This window comes from Salvelinus sp. IW2-2015, unplaced genomic scaffold, assembly GCF_002910315.2.
Source record: "Salvelinus sp. IW2-2015 unplaced genomic scaffold, ASM291031v2 Un_scaffold1436, whole genome shotgun sequence".
In the NCBI taxonomy this organism is placed as follows: domain Eukaryota; kingdom Metazoa; phylum Chordata; class Actinopteri; order Salmoniformes; family Salmonidae; genus Salvelinus; species Salvelinus sp. IW2-2015.
In genome coordinates, this window is record NW_019942906.1 from 6,933 (window position 1) to 20,577 (window position 13,645).

Consider the following 13,645-nt stretch of genomic DNA (forward strand, 5'->3'; position numbering starts at 1 on the left):
GACCCATTCCTACTCCCTAAGCCATGTCTTGACCCATTCCTACTCCCTAAGCCATGTCTTGACCCATCCTACTCCCTAAGCCATGTCTTGCCCATTCCTACTCCCTAAAGCCATGTCTTGACCCATTCCTACTCCCTAAGCCATTGTCTTGACCCATTCCTCTCCTAAGCCCATGTCTTTGAACCATCCTATTCCTAAAGCATGTCTTGACTCATTCCTACTCCCTAAGCCATGTCTTGACCATTCCTACTCCCTAGCCATGTCTTGACTCATTCCTACTCCCTAAGCCATGTCTTGACTCATTCCTACTCCCTAAGCCATGTCTTGACTCATTCCTACTCCCTAAGCCATGTCTTGACTCATTCCTACTCCCTAAGCCATGTCTTGACCCCATTCCTACTCCCTAAGCATGTCTTGACTCATTCCTACTCCCTAAGCCATGTCTTGACTCAATTCCTACTCCCTAAGCCATGTCTTGAACTCATTCCTACTCCCTAAGCCATGTCTTGACTCATTCCTACTCCCTAAGCCATGTCTTGACTCATCCTACTCCCTAAGCCATGTCTTAACTCATTCCTACTCCCTAAGCCATGTCTTGACTCATTCCTACTCCCTAGCCATGTCTTGACTCATTCCTACTCCCTAAGCCATGTCTTGACTCATTCCTACTCCCTAAGCCATGTCTTAACTCATTCCTACTCCTAGCCATGTCTTCTCATTCCTACTCCCTAAGCCATGTCTTGACCCATTCCTACTCCTAAGCCATGTCTTAACTCATTCTACTCGCCTAAGCCATGTCTTAACTCATTCCTACTCCCTAAGCCATGTCTTGACCATTCCTACTCCCTAAGCCATGTCTTGACCCATTCCTACTCCCTAAGCCATGTCTTGACCCATTCCTACTCCCTAAGCCATGTCTTGACTCATTTCTACTCCTAAGCCTGTCTTGACCCATTCCTACTCCCTAAGGCCATGTCTTGACCATTCCTACTCCCTAAGCCATGTCTTGACTCATTCCTACTCCCTAAGCCATGTCTTGACTCATTCCTACTCCCTAAGCCATGTCTTGACTCCATCCCTACTCCCTAAGCCATGTCTTGACTCATTCCTACTCCCTAAGCCATGTCTGGACCCATTCCTACTCCCTAAGCCATGTCTTGACCATTTCCTACTCCCTAAGCCATGTCTTGACCCATTCCTACTCCCTAAGCCATGTCTTGACCCTTCCTACTCCCTAAGCCATGTGTGACCCATTCCTACTCCCTAAGCCATGTCTTGACCCATTCCTACTCCCTAAGCCATGTCTTGACTCATTCCCTACTCCCTAAGCCATGTCTTGACTCATTCCTACTCCCTAAGCCATGTCTTGACTCACTTCCTACTCCTAAGCCATGTCTTGACCATTCCTACTCCCTAAGCCATGTCTTGACTCATCCTACTCCCTAAGCCATGTCTTGACTCATTCCTACTCCCTAAGCCATTGTTTGACCCATTCCTACTCCCTAAGCAATGTCTTGACCCATTCCTACTCCCTAAGCATGTCTTGACTCATTCCTACTCCCTAAGCCATGTCTTGACTCATTCTACTCCCTAAGCCATGTCTTGACCATTCCTATCCCTAAAGCCATGTCTTGACCTCATTCCTAGAACTCCTAAAGCCATGTCTTGACTCATTCCTACTCCCTAAGCCATGTCTTGACTCATTCCTACTCCCTAAGCCATGTCTTGACTCATTCCTACTCCCTAAGCCAAGTTTTGACTCATTCCTACTCCCTAAGCCATGTCTTGACTYATTGGGCACAAACTGGTTGAATCAACATAATTTCTACATAATTTCAACCCCCTAAAAATGATGTGATGACTTTGAATCAACGTTGAAAACTGATTGGATTTGCAAAGGTCATCAAGGCAAAGGAATTGTGTGAGTTTGTCTTTTTTTTCACCCGCATTTGATACCAAATCCAATGATTTCACACTGTTGATTTTACATTGAATTCACATTAGTTCACAACTCATTTCAAATGTAAATCAAAATAAGACATTGAACTGACATCTGTGCAGTGACCCTTACAGAAAAACCACTTGATTTCACATGGGAAATCACATGATTTCATAATTTGTACATATGTAGGTTCATGTGATCACATTAACGTCACATACGATCACATTAGATCCCATGAAAACATGTGTTTTTGGAACACTTCACATGTGATCACATTCCAAAAGGGCAGTGGGGGATTGAATAGAGTCCATAGTGAGACCCAATTCAGAATTATTGAGTTAAAATATATAACAATACTCATATTTCTTTCTCCCGTCAGTGGCGTTCCAGCACCTGTGTCCCTTCGGCCATGGCATAATCCCTGGGACTGGAGACACACGCATAGGTAACTCAACCACATTAACATCTGTGAGGTACAGTGTGAAAGATTACTGTGATTTATGCTTTTGAGATGATATCGCTGTAAAGGTTTTGAATGAATGATATCACTTTAAAGGTTCTGAATGAATGATATCGCTGTAAAGGTTTGGAATGAATGATATCGCTGTAAAGGTTTGGAATGAATGATATCCCTTTAAAGGTTTTGAATGAATGATATCCCTTTAAAGGTTTTGAATGAATGATATCCCTTTAAAGGTTTGGAATGAATGATATCCCTTTAAAGGTTTTGTTTTTGTGTTAAACCTTTGACGAGATGACATGAAACAGCATGAATGTGATTTGGAATCAAAAAAACTATGATTTCAACTATAACGACAATGAATAGATGAATGAATAATGCTGGGATGGATAATACTCTTTACATTGCACATCTCCAGACTTGAACGAGTGTGTGGAGAACCCAGGCATCTGTAACAACGGACACTGTATCAACACAGACGGCTCATTCCGCTGCGAGTGTCCAGTAGGCTACACCCTCAACTACACTGGAGTACACTGCATCGGTGAGACACAACCCTATACAACACACCTATTCTATATTAATGAACTGCTATAGGTTAACAGGAAACCTGTTCCACCAGTCAACTACACTGGTGAGTAACATGCAATCGGTGAAGACACAACCCTATACAACACAGCCTATTCTGATATTAATGAACTGCCTATGAGAGTTAACAGAAACTGTTCCACAGATCACGACACTGGAGGTACCAGCTGCAATGCGTGTATATGACATCACCCTATACAACACACCGTATTCTATATTAGAACTGCCTATAGGATGTTGAACAGGAAATCCTGTCCAACTTAGTCAATCTAACAACTGGGGTACACTTGCATTCGGTAGACAACAACTCCTATACAACACACCTATCTTATTTAATGGAACTGCCTATTAGAGTTAACAGGAAACCTGTTTCCACAGTCAACTACACGTGGAGTACCATTGCATCGGTAAGACAACAACCCTATACAACACACCTATTTATATTAATGAACTCCTATAGAGTTAACAGGAAAACCTGTTCCACAGTCAACTACACTGGAGTACACTGGCATCGGTAGACACAACCCTATACAAACACACCTATTCTATATTATGAAACTGCCTATAGAGTTAAAAGGAAACCTGTTCAGCAGTCACTACACTGGAGTACACTGCTCGGTGAAGACACAACCCTATACAACACACCTATTTCTATATTAATGAACTGCCTATAGAGTTAACAGGAAACCTGTTCCACAGTCAACTACACTGGAGTTACACTGCATCGGTAAGTACACAACCCTATTACAACACACCTATTCTATATTAATGAACTGCCCTATAGAGTAACAGGAAACCTGTTCCACAGTCACTACACTGGAGTACACTGCATACGGTAAGACACAACCCTATACACACACGCTATTCTATATTAATGAACTGCCTATAGAGTTAACAGGAAACGTGTTCCACAGTCAACTACACTGAGTGACGACATGCATCGGTGAGACACACCCTATACACACACCTAATCTATAATTAATGAACTGCCTATAGAGTTAACAGGAAACCTGTTCCACAGTCAACTACCTTGGAGTACACTGCATCGGTGAGACACAACCCTATACAACACACCTATTTATATTAATGAACTGCCTATAGAGTTAACAGGAAACCTGTTCCACAGTCACTACACTGGAGTACACTGCATCGGTGAGACACAACCCTATACAACAACCTATTCTATATTAATGAACTGCCTATGAGTTCAACAGGAAACCTGTTCCACAGTCAACTACACTGGAGTAAGACACGCAATCGGTGAGACACAACCCTATACACACACCTATGTCTTATATTAATGAACTGCTATAGAGTTAACAGGAAACCTGTTCCACCAGTCAACTACACTGGAGCATACACTGCATCGGTGAGACACACACCTATAGCAACACACCTATCTATATTAATGAAACTGCTATAGAGTTATACAGGATAACCTGTTCCAAGTCAACTACACGGAGTAACCTGGCATCGGTGAGACTACACACCCTATCACAACACACCTATCCTATATTAATGAACGCCTATAGAGTTAACGAGGAAACCTGTTCACAGTCAACTACACTGGAGTACACTGCATCGGTGAGACACAACCTATACAACACACTATTCTATATTAATGAACTGCCTATAGAGTTAACAGGAAAACCTGTTCCACAGTCACTACACCTGGAGTACACTGCACGTGAGACACAACCCTATACAACACACCTATTCTATATTAATGAACTGCCTATAGAGTTAAACAGGAAACCTGTTCCACAGTCAACTACACCTGGAGTACACTGCATCGGTGAGACACAACCCTATACAACACACCTATTCTATATTAATGAACTGCCTATAGAGTTAACAGGAAACCTGTTCCACAGTCAACTACACTGGAGACACTGCATCGGTTGAGACACAACCCTATACAACACACCTATTCTATATTAATGAAACTGCCTATAGAGTTAACAGGAAACCTGTTTCACAGTTCACTACACTGGAGTACACTGCATCGGTGAGAACACACCCTATACAACACACCTATTCTATATTAATGAACTGCCTTAGAGTTTAACAGGAAACCTGTTCCACAGTCAACTACACTGGAGTACACTGCATCGGTGAGAACACAACCTATACAACACACCTATTCTATATTAAATGAACTGCCTTATAGAGTTAACAGGAAACCTGTTCCACAGTCAACTACACTGGAGTACACTGCATCGGTGAGACACAACCCTATACAACACACCCTATTCTATATTAATGAACTGCCTATAGAGTTAACAGAAACCTGTTCCACAGTCCACTACACTGGAGTACACTGCATCGGTGAGACACAACCCTATACAACACACCTATTCTATATTAATGAACTGCCTATAGAGTTAACAGGAAACCTGTTCCACAGTCAACTACACTGGAGTACACTGCATCGGTAAGACACAACCCTATACACAACACACCTATTCTATATTAATGAACTGCCTATAGAGTTAACAGGAAACCTGTTCCACAGTCAACTACAGGAGTACACTGCATCGGTGAGACACAACCCTATACAACACACCTATTCTATATTAATGAACTGCCTATAGAGTTAACAGAAACCTGTTCCACAGTCAACTACACTGGAGTACAACTGCATCTGGTGAGACACAACCCTATACAACACACCTATTCTATATTAATGAACTGCCTATAGAGTTAACAGGAACCTGTTCCACAGTCAACTACACTGGAGTACACTGCATCGGTGAGACACAACCCTATACAACACACCTATTGGACATTTTTTTATATATTCATGTTTTAAAACACTCACATAGTAGTCAATACAAACTGAAATCCATGAGCGGTTAGACAAATACAACAATACCTGTTAGAAGCAGGCTCCCTTTAGTTTCCTTTCATGTATTTTTTTTCATGTAGGAGAAGAGCAGAAGGCACTAAACCAATGTGAGACGATGTGCAGCCATGTTTAGGAGGAGGAGAGAAGGCACTAAACCAATGTTGAGACGAGGTGCAGCCATTGTTAGGACGAGGAGCAGAGGCACTAATACCAATGGTGAGACAGGTGCAGCCTTGTTAAGGAGAGGAGCAGAATGGCACTAAAACCAATGTGAGACGGAAGGTGCAGACATGTTAGGAGAGGAGCAGAAGGCACTAAACCATGTGGGACGAGGTGCCGCCATGTTAGGAGAGGTACAGAAGGCACTAAACCAATGTGAGAAGGTGCAGTCCAGTTAGGAGAGGAGCAGAGCACAAACATGTGAGACGAGGTGCAGCCTTGTTAGGAGAGAGCATGAAGGCACTAAACCAATGTGAGATACGAGGTGGCAGCCTTGTTAGGAGAGGAGCAGTATAGGCACAATACCTAAGTTGTATGAACGAGGTGCAGCATGTTAGTAGAGGAGCAGAAGGCACTAAACCAATGTGGGACGAGGTGCCGCATGTTAGTGTAGAGGAGCGAAGGCTACTAAACCAATGTGAGAGCGAGGTGTGCAGCCATGTTAGGGAGGAGCAGGAAGGCACTATAACCAATGTGAGACCGAGGCTGCAGCCATGCTTTAGCTGAAGGTAGCAGAAGGCACTGAAACCAATGTGAGACGAGGTGCAGACATGTTAGGAGAGGAGCAGAAGGCATGCTAAATCCACAACATTGTGAGACGACGAGTGGGGCAGCCATGTTAGGAGAGCGGCAGACGGCAACTAAACCAATGTGAGACGAGGTGCAGCCATGTTAGGAGAGGAGCAGAAGCACCGTGTAAACACAATAGTGAGACTGAGGTTGCAGACATGTTAGGAGAGGAGCAGAAGGCACTAAACCAAATGTGAGACGAGGTGCAGACATGTTAGGAGAGGAGACAGAAGGCACTAAACCAATGTGAGACGAGGTGCAGACATGTTAGGAGAGAGCAGAAGGCACTAAACCCAAATGTGAGACTCAAGATAGTGGAGAGGACGAAGCTTGTGAGACAGCCATGTTAGGGAGAGGAGGCAGAAGGCACTAAACCAATGTGAGACGGGTGCCGCCATTTAGGAGAGGAGCAGAAGCACTAAACCAATGTGAGACGAGGTGCAAGCCATGTTAGGAGAGGAGCAGAAGGCACTAAACCAATGTGAGACGAGGTTCAGACCAAAAATAATATGAGCATTAGGAAGAAAAATGTGCAATTTTATTCACGTTACACATTGGCAGCGAGAGTTGAATTCCAGTGTAGCCTAGTGCATAGTGTCCAGCTAATACACAGAAAAACTATTAACGCAACATGTCAAGTGTTGGTCCCATGTTTCATGAACCGAAATAAAATGTTCATACGCACAATTTTTTTCAGCCCTGTTAGTGAGCATTTCTCCTTGGTCAAGAGAATCCATTCCACCTGACACGTGTGGCATATCAAGAAGCTGATTAAACAGCATGATCATTACACAGGTGCACCTTGTGCTGGTGACAATAAAAGGCCAGTCTAAAATGTGCAATATGTCACACAACACAATGCAACGATGTCCTCAAGTTTGTAAGGGAGTGTGCAATTGGCATGCTGATTGCAGGAATGTCCACCAGAGCTGTTTGCCAGAAAATCGAATGTTATATTTCTTTACCCATAAGCCGCCTCAACATAATTTTAGAGAATTGGCCAACACGGCCTCACAACCACAGACCACTTGTAACCACGCCAGCCCGACCTCAACATCCCGGCCTTCTTCACCTGTGGGATCATGTGAGACCAGCCACACAGCCATCTTGACCTGACTGCAGTTCGGCATCGTACCGACTTCAGTGGGCAAATGTCACCTTCGTGGGCCACTGGCAACGCTGGAGAAGTGTGCTCTTTACAGATGAATCCCGGGTTTCAACTGTTACCAAGGCAGATGGCAAAACAGCGAGTAATGGTGTCATGTGGCGAGTGGTTTGCTGATGTCAATGTTGTGAACAGAGGTGACCCATGTGGTGGGTTTATGGTATGTCGGGCAGGCATAAGCTACGGACAATGAACAACAAGTGCGTTTTACGATGGCAATTTTGAATGCACGGAGATACAGTGATGAGATCCTCAGGCCCATTGTCGTGCCATTCATTTGCCGCCATCACCTCATGTTTCAGCATGATAATACACGGCCCCATGTTGCAAGGATCTGTACACAATTCCTGAAGCTGAAAATGTCCATGTATCGAGACTGGTTCTGATCCGCCCCACTTTATATTATATATCTATATTCACAGTCATGTGAAATCCATAGTTTAGGTCCCAATGAATGTATTTAAATTGACTGATTTCCTTATATGAACGGTAACTCAGTATCTCATAAATGCTCATAAAATGCTCATTAAGACAGGCTCTGCCAGGTGGTGCTCATATAGGCACAGGCTCTACCAGGTGGTGCTCATATAAGACAGGCTCTGCCAGGTGGTGCTCATAAGTAGACAGGCTCTACAGGTGGTGCTCATATAAGAATGCTCTACCAGTGTGGTGCTCATATAGGACAGGCTCTACCAGGTGTGCTCATATAGGACAAGCTCTACCAGGTGGTGTTCATATAAGACGGTTAAGTTGGTTTATATTTGGAGTCTCACAGGTCTGCTATCTTAGCGTCTACGGGGTGCTCTCAAGGCAGATCTACATTTGGTCTCATGACGTTGCGCCACAAGGGCTTAGCAGTGGTCTATATAGGAGCAGCCATCTGAGGTGAGTGTTCATATACAGCCCGTGGGTAAACTGTTCTTATAATATGAGACAACACCTGGAGATAGTGGCCCTGTCCTAGTATGAGGCAGGATGGGCGGATCGGGATATGCTTGCGCTGTGGGTTAAGGCATCATGTGAGTACTGCTATTATCTGATTACTACAGGTGCGTTTCGCTCTGATCTGGGTAGAATAGCCTGTCTATATACAACCACCTGGTAGAGCCTGTCTATATACATTAGAACACCACCTCACTGTAGAGCTTGTCGTATATGAGCACACCTGGTAGAGCCTGTCACTAGTATGATAGCACCACCACCTGCTGTAGAGCATGTCTTATATGAGCCCACCTGGTAGAGCCTGTCCTATATGAGCAGCACCAAACCTGGCAGAGCTGTCTTATATGAGACACACCTGGTAGAGCCTGTCCAATATGAGCACGCACACTGGCAGAGCCTGTCTTATATGAGCATTTTATGAGCATTTTATGAGATTTGACTGAGTTACAGTTCATATAAGGAAATCAGTCAATTTAATACATTCATATGGACCTAAACTATGGGATTTCACCATGACTGGGAATATAAGATATATAATATAAAGTGGGGGCGTGGATCAGAAACCAGTCTGATACATGGGACATTTCAGCTTCCAGGAATTGTGTACAGATCCTTGCAACATGGGGCCGTGTATTACATGCTGAAAACATGAGGTGATGGCGGCAAATGAATGCACGACAATGGGCCTGAGGATTCATCACGGTATCTCCGTGCAATTCATTGCCATCGATAAACGCACTTGTGTTCATGTCCGTAGCTTATGCCGCCCCATACCATAACCCCACCACCATGGGTCACTCTGTTCACACATTGACATCAGCAAACCACTCGCCCACATGACACCATATACTCGCTGTTTGCCATCTGCCTGGTACAGTTGAAACCGGATTCATCTGTAAAGAGCACACTTCTCCAGCGTGCCATGGCCATCGAAAGGTGACATTTGCCCACTGAAGTCGTTACGACGCGAACTGCAGTCAGGTCAAGATGGCTGGTGGCTGTCTCACATGATCCCACAGGTAAGAAGCCGGATGTTGAGTCCTGGGCTGCGTGGTTTCAAGTGTCTGTGGTTGTGAGGCCGGTTGCCAAATTCTCTAAAATTATGTTTGAGGCGCTTATGGTAAAGAAATTAACATTCGATTTTCGGCAACAGCTCTGGTGGACATTCCTGCAATCAGCATGCCAATTGCACACTCCCTCAAAACTTGAGACATCTGTTGCATTGTGTTGTGTGACATATTGCACATTTTAGACTGGCCTTTTATTGTCACCAGCACAAGTGCACCTGTTGAATGATCAATCTGTTAATCAGCTTCTTGATATGCCACACGTGTCAGGTGGATGGATTATCTTGACCAAGGAGAAATGCTCACTAACAGGGCTGTAAACAAATGTGCGTATGGAACATTTTTATTCGGTTCATGAAACATGGGACCAACACTTGACATGTTGCGTTAATAGTTTGTTCTGTGTATTTTAGGCTGGACACTATGCACTAGGCTACACTGGAATTTCAACTCTTCGCTGCCATGTGTAACGTGAATAAAATTGCACATTTTTTCTTCCTAATGCTCATATTATTTTTGGTTGAACCTCGTTCACATGTTATGCCTTGCTCTACTGCTGCTCTACATGGTCCGCTTACTGCTCGTCTCACGAGCCTCTCCTCCTACCATGCTCACTTGTTACTTCGCCAACTGCTCAGCTCGACATGGTTTGCCCTCATGTCTCCTTACATATCTATGCGCATCCTCGTCTCACATGTTAGTGCCTTCTGCTCCTCCCTAACATGGCGCACCTCTCTCTCACATTGGTTTAGTGCTTCTTCCTCTCCTAACATGCTGCACCTCGTCTCACTGGTTAGGCCTCTGCCCTCTCCTAACATGTCTGCACCTCGTCTCACATTGGTTTAGTGCCTTCTGCTCCTCTCCTAACCATGTCTGCACCTCGTCTCACATTGGTTTAGTGCCTTCTGCTCCTCTCCTAACACGGCTGCACCTCGTCTCACATTGGTTTAGTGCCTTCTGCCCTCTCCTAACATGGCTGCACCTCGTCTCACATTGGTTTAGTGCCTTCTGCTCCTCTCCTAACATGGCGCACCTCGTCTCACATTGGTTTAGTGCCTTCTGCTCCTCTCCTAACATGTCTGCACCTCGTCTCACATTGGTTTAGTGCCTTCTGCTCCTCTCCTAAACATGGCTGCACCTCGTCTCACATTGGTTTAGTGCCTTCTGCTCCTCTCTAACATGGCTGCACCTCGTCTCACATTGGTTTAGTGCCTTCTGCTCCTCTCCTAACATGGCTGCACCTCGTCTCACATTGGTTTAGTGCCTTCTGCTCCTCTCCTAACATGGCGGCACCCTCGTCCCACATTGGTTTAGTGCCTTCTGCTCCTCTCCTAACATGTCTGCACCTCGTCTCACATTGTTAGTGCCTTCTGCTCCTCTCCTAACAAGGCTGCACCTCGTTCACATTGGTTAGTGCCTTCTGCTCCTCTCCTAACAAGGCTGCACCTCGTCTCACATTGGTTTGTGCCTTCTGCTCCTCTCCTAACATGGCTGCACCTCGTCTCACATTGGTTTAGTGCCTTCTGCTCTTCTCTTCCTAACATGAAAAAAATACATTGAGGAACTAAAGGAGCTGCTTCTAACAGGTATTGTTGTATTTGTCTAACCGCTCATGGATTTCAGTTTGTATTGACTACTATGTGAGTGTTTTAAAACATGAATATATAAAAAATGTCCAATGGTGTTGTATGGTGTGTCTCCGATCAGTGTACTCATGTAGTGATTGTGAAAGTCCTGTACTCTATAGCATCATTATAGAATAGCTGTTTGTATGGTGGTCCACCGATGCATTACTCCAGTGTAGTTGACTGTGGAACAGGTTTCCTGTTAACTCTATAGGCAGTTCATTAAATAGAATAGGTGTGTTGTATAGGGTTGTGTCTCACCGATGCAGTGTACTCCAGTGAGTTGACTGTGGAACAGGTTTCCTGTTAACTCTATAGGCAGTTCATTAATATAGAATAGGTGTGTTGTATAGGTTGTGTCTTACCGATGCAGTGTACTCCAGTGTAGTTGGACTGTGGAACAGGTTTCCTTTAAACTCTATAGGCAGTTCATTAATATAGAATAGGTGTGTTGTTATAGGGTTTGTCTTACCGATGCAGTTACTCCAGTGTAGTTGACTGTGGACAGGTTTCCTGTTAACTCTATGCAGTTTATTTATAGAATAGGTGTGTTGTATAGGGTTGTGTCTTACCGATGCAGTGTACTCCAGTGTAGTTGACTGTGGAACAGGTTTCCTGTTAACTCTATAGGCAGTTCTTAATATAGAATAGGTGTGTTGTATAGGGTTGTGTCCTTTACCGATGCAGTGTACTCCAGTGTAGTTGACTGTGGAACAGGTCCAGTTAACTCTATAGGAGTTCATTAATATAGAATAGGTGTGTTGTATAGGGTTGTGTCTCACCGATGCAAGTAGGCTCTACCAGGTGGTGTTCATATAGAACAGGCTCTACCAGGTGCTGCTTCATATAGGATCAGGCTCTACCAGGTGGTGCTCATATAGGACAGGCTCTACCAGGTGGTGCTCATATAGGACAGGCTCTACCAGGTGGTGCTCATATAAGACAGTCTCTACCAGGTGGTGCTCATATAGGACAGGCTCTACCAGGTGGTGTTCATATAGGACAAGCTCTACCAGGTGGTGCTCATATAAGTCAGGCTCTACCAGGTGGTGCTCATATAAGACAGGCTCTACCAGGTGGTGCTCATATAGGAGCTATACAGAGGAAACACTCTACTACACCAGAATGCACTGTATACTCTAACGTCACTAAACCTTGACATACCTCCTCTGTACTGTGCCATCTCATAGCGTCTATACTGAAGAAAACGTATGGAGTTGACCAAACAATAAGGTTCATGCATCTAAATAACAGGTTGCCCAGACACATATTAAACCTAGTATTGGACTGGAAAGCATGGTCAATGGAGCATCTCCGTAACATKAATCTGTGTCTGGATAACAGCCCCATAAATTACAATAAATGTTGGTTTTCTGTGCAATACTGTRATCTGGATATTCTACTGTAATGTTCTAGTTGACTAGTCCAGTTACCGTTTGGTTAATTGTCCAACCTTGTGGTCCTGACCAGATGTTGACGAGTGTTTGGTGGGGAACCTATGTGGGAACGGGACGTGCTCTAACGTGATTGGAGGGTTCGAGTGTAACTGTGAGGAGGGCTTTGAGCCAGGCCCCATGATGACCTGTGAAGGTGGGTGGAACCCTACTGGACATGTACATGTTATCTATGTGGTGGAGATGTATTTATTCCTTTAATATTGTGTTGCAGTCATTGTAATTTAAACACGTTTTCAAGTATTTTTTTTTTTTTTATATACTTTTATTTTCCAAGTTTTATTATATTGAAAATCTATTAAAATCATGATCTTAACACATTGGCAAATGTGTTTAATGGCAAATGGAACGTATTATATTAATCTAGTGTGAAATGTTCAGTAGGAAAGTTAAACCATATGGATATAAATATATGAATATGTGCTGGATGTATTGAAGGCAGGATGCAAATTTAAATGCAGAAATGTTCAAATGAGACTGATTATTTGCCTGAAGGTTGTGTTTTGTGTGTGTGTGTGTGTGTGCCCGTGCCGGTGTGCATGCGCGTACATATGTGTGCGTGGTTCATGGGATATCGATTTTGACTGCTGGTGTTGTCCTCTGTCTGTCTGTCTGTCTGTCTGTCTACGTCCTGTTCTCCGGGTCAGACGTCAACGAGTGTGCCATCAGCCCCCTGCTGTGTGCATTCCGCTGCATCAACACCTTCGGAGGATACGAGTGCATGTGTCCCGGTGGCTACACTCTGAGAGAGAACCAGAGGATGTG

General features: G+C 44.2%; 1 pseudogene; it reads left to right on the top strand.

Moving 5' to 3' along the window:
• Positions 1-13,645, top strand: part of LOC112070829 (fibrillin-2-like) — a 44,082-nt pseudogene that overhangs the window by 3,295 nt on the left and 27,142 nt on the right.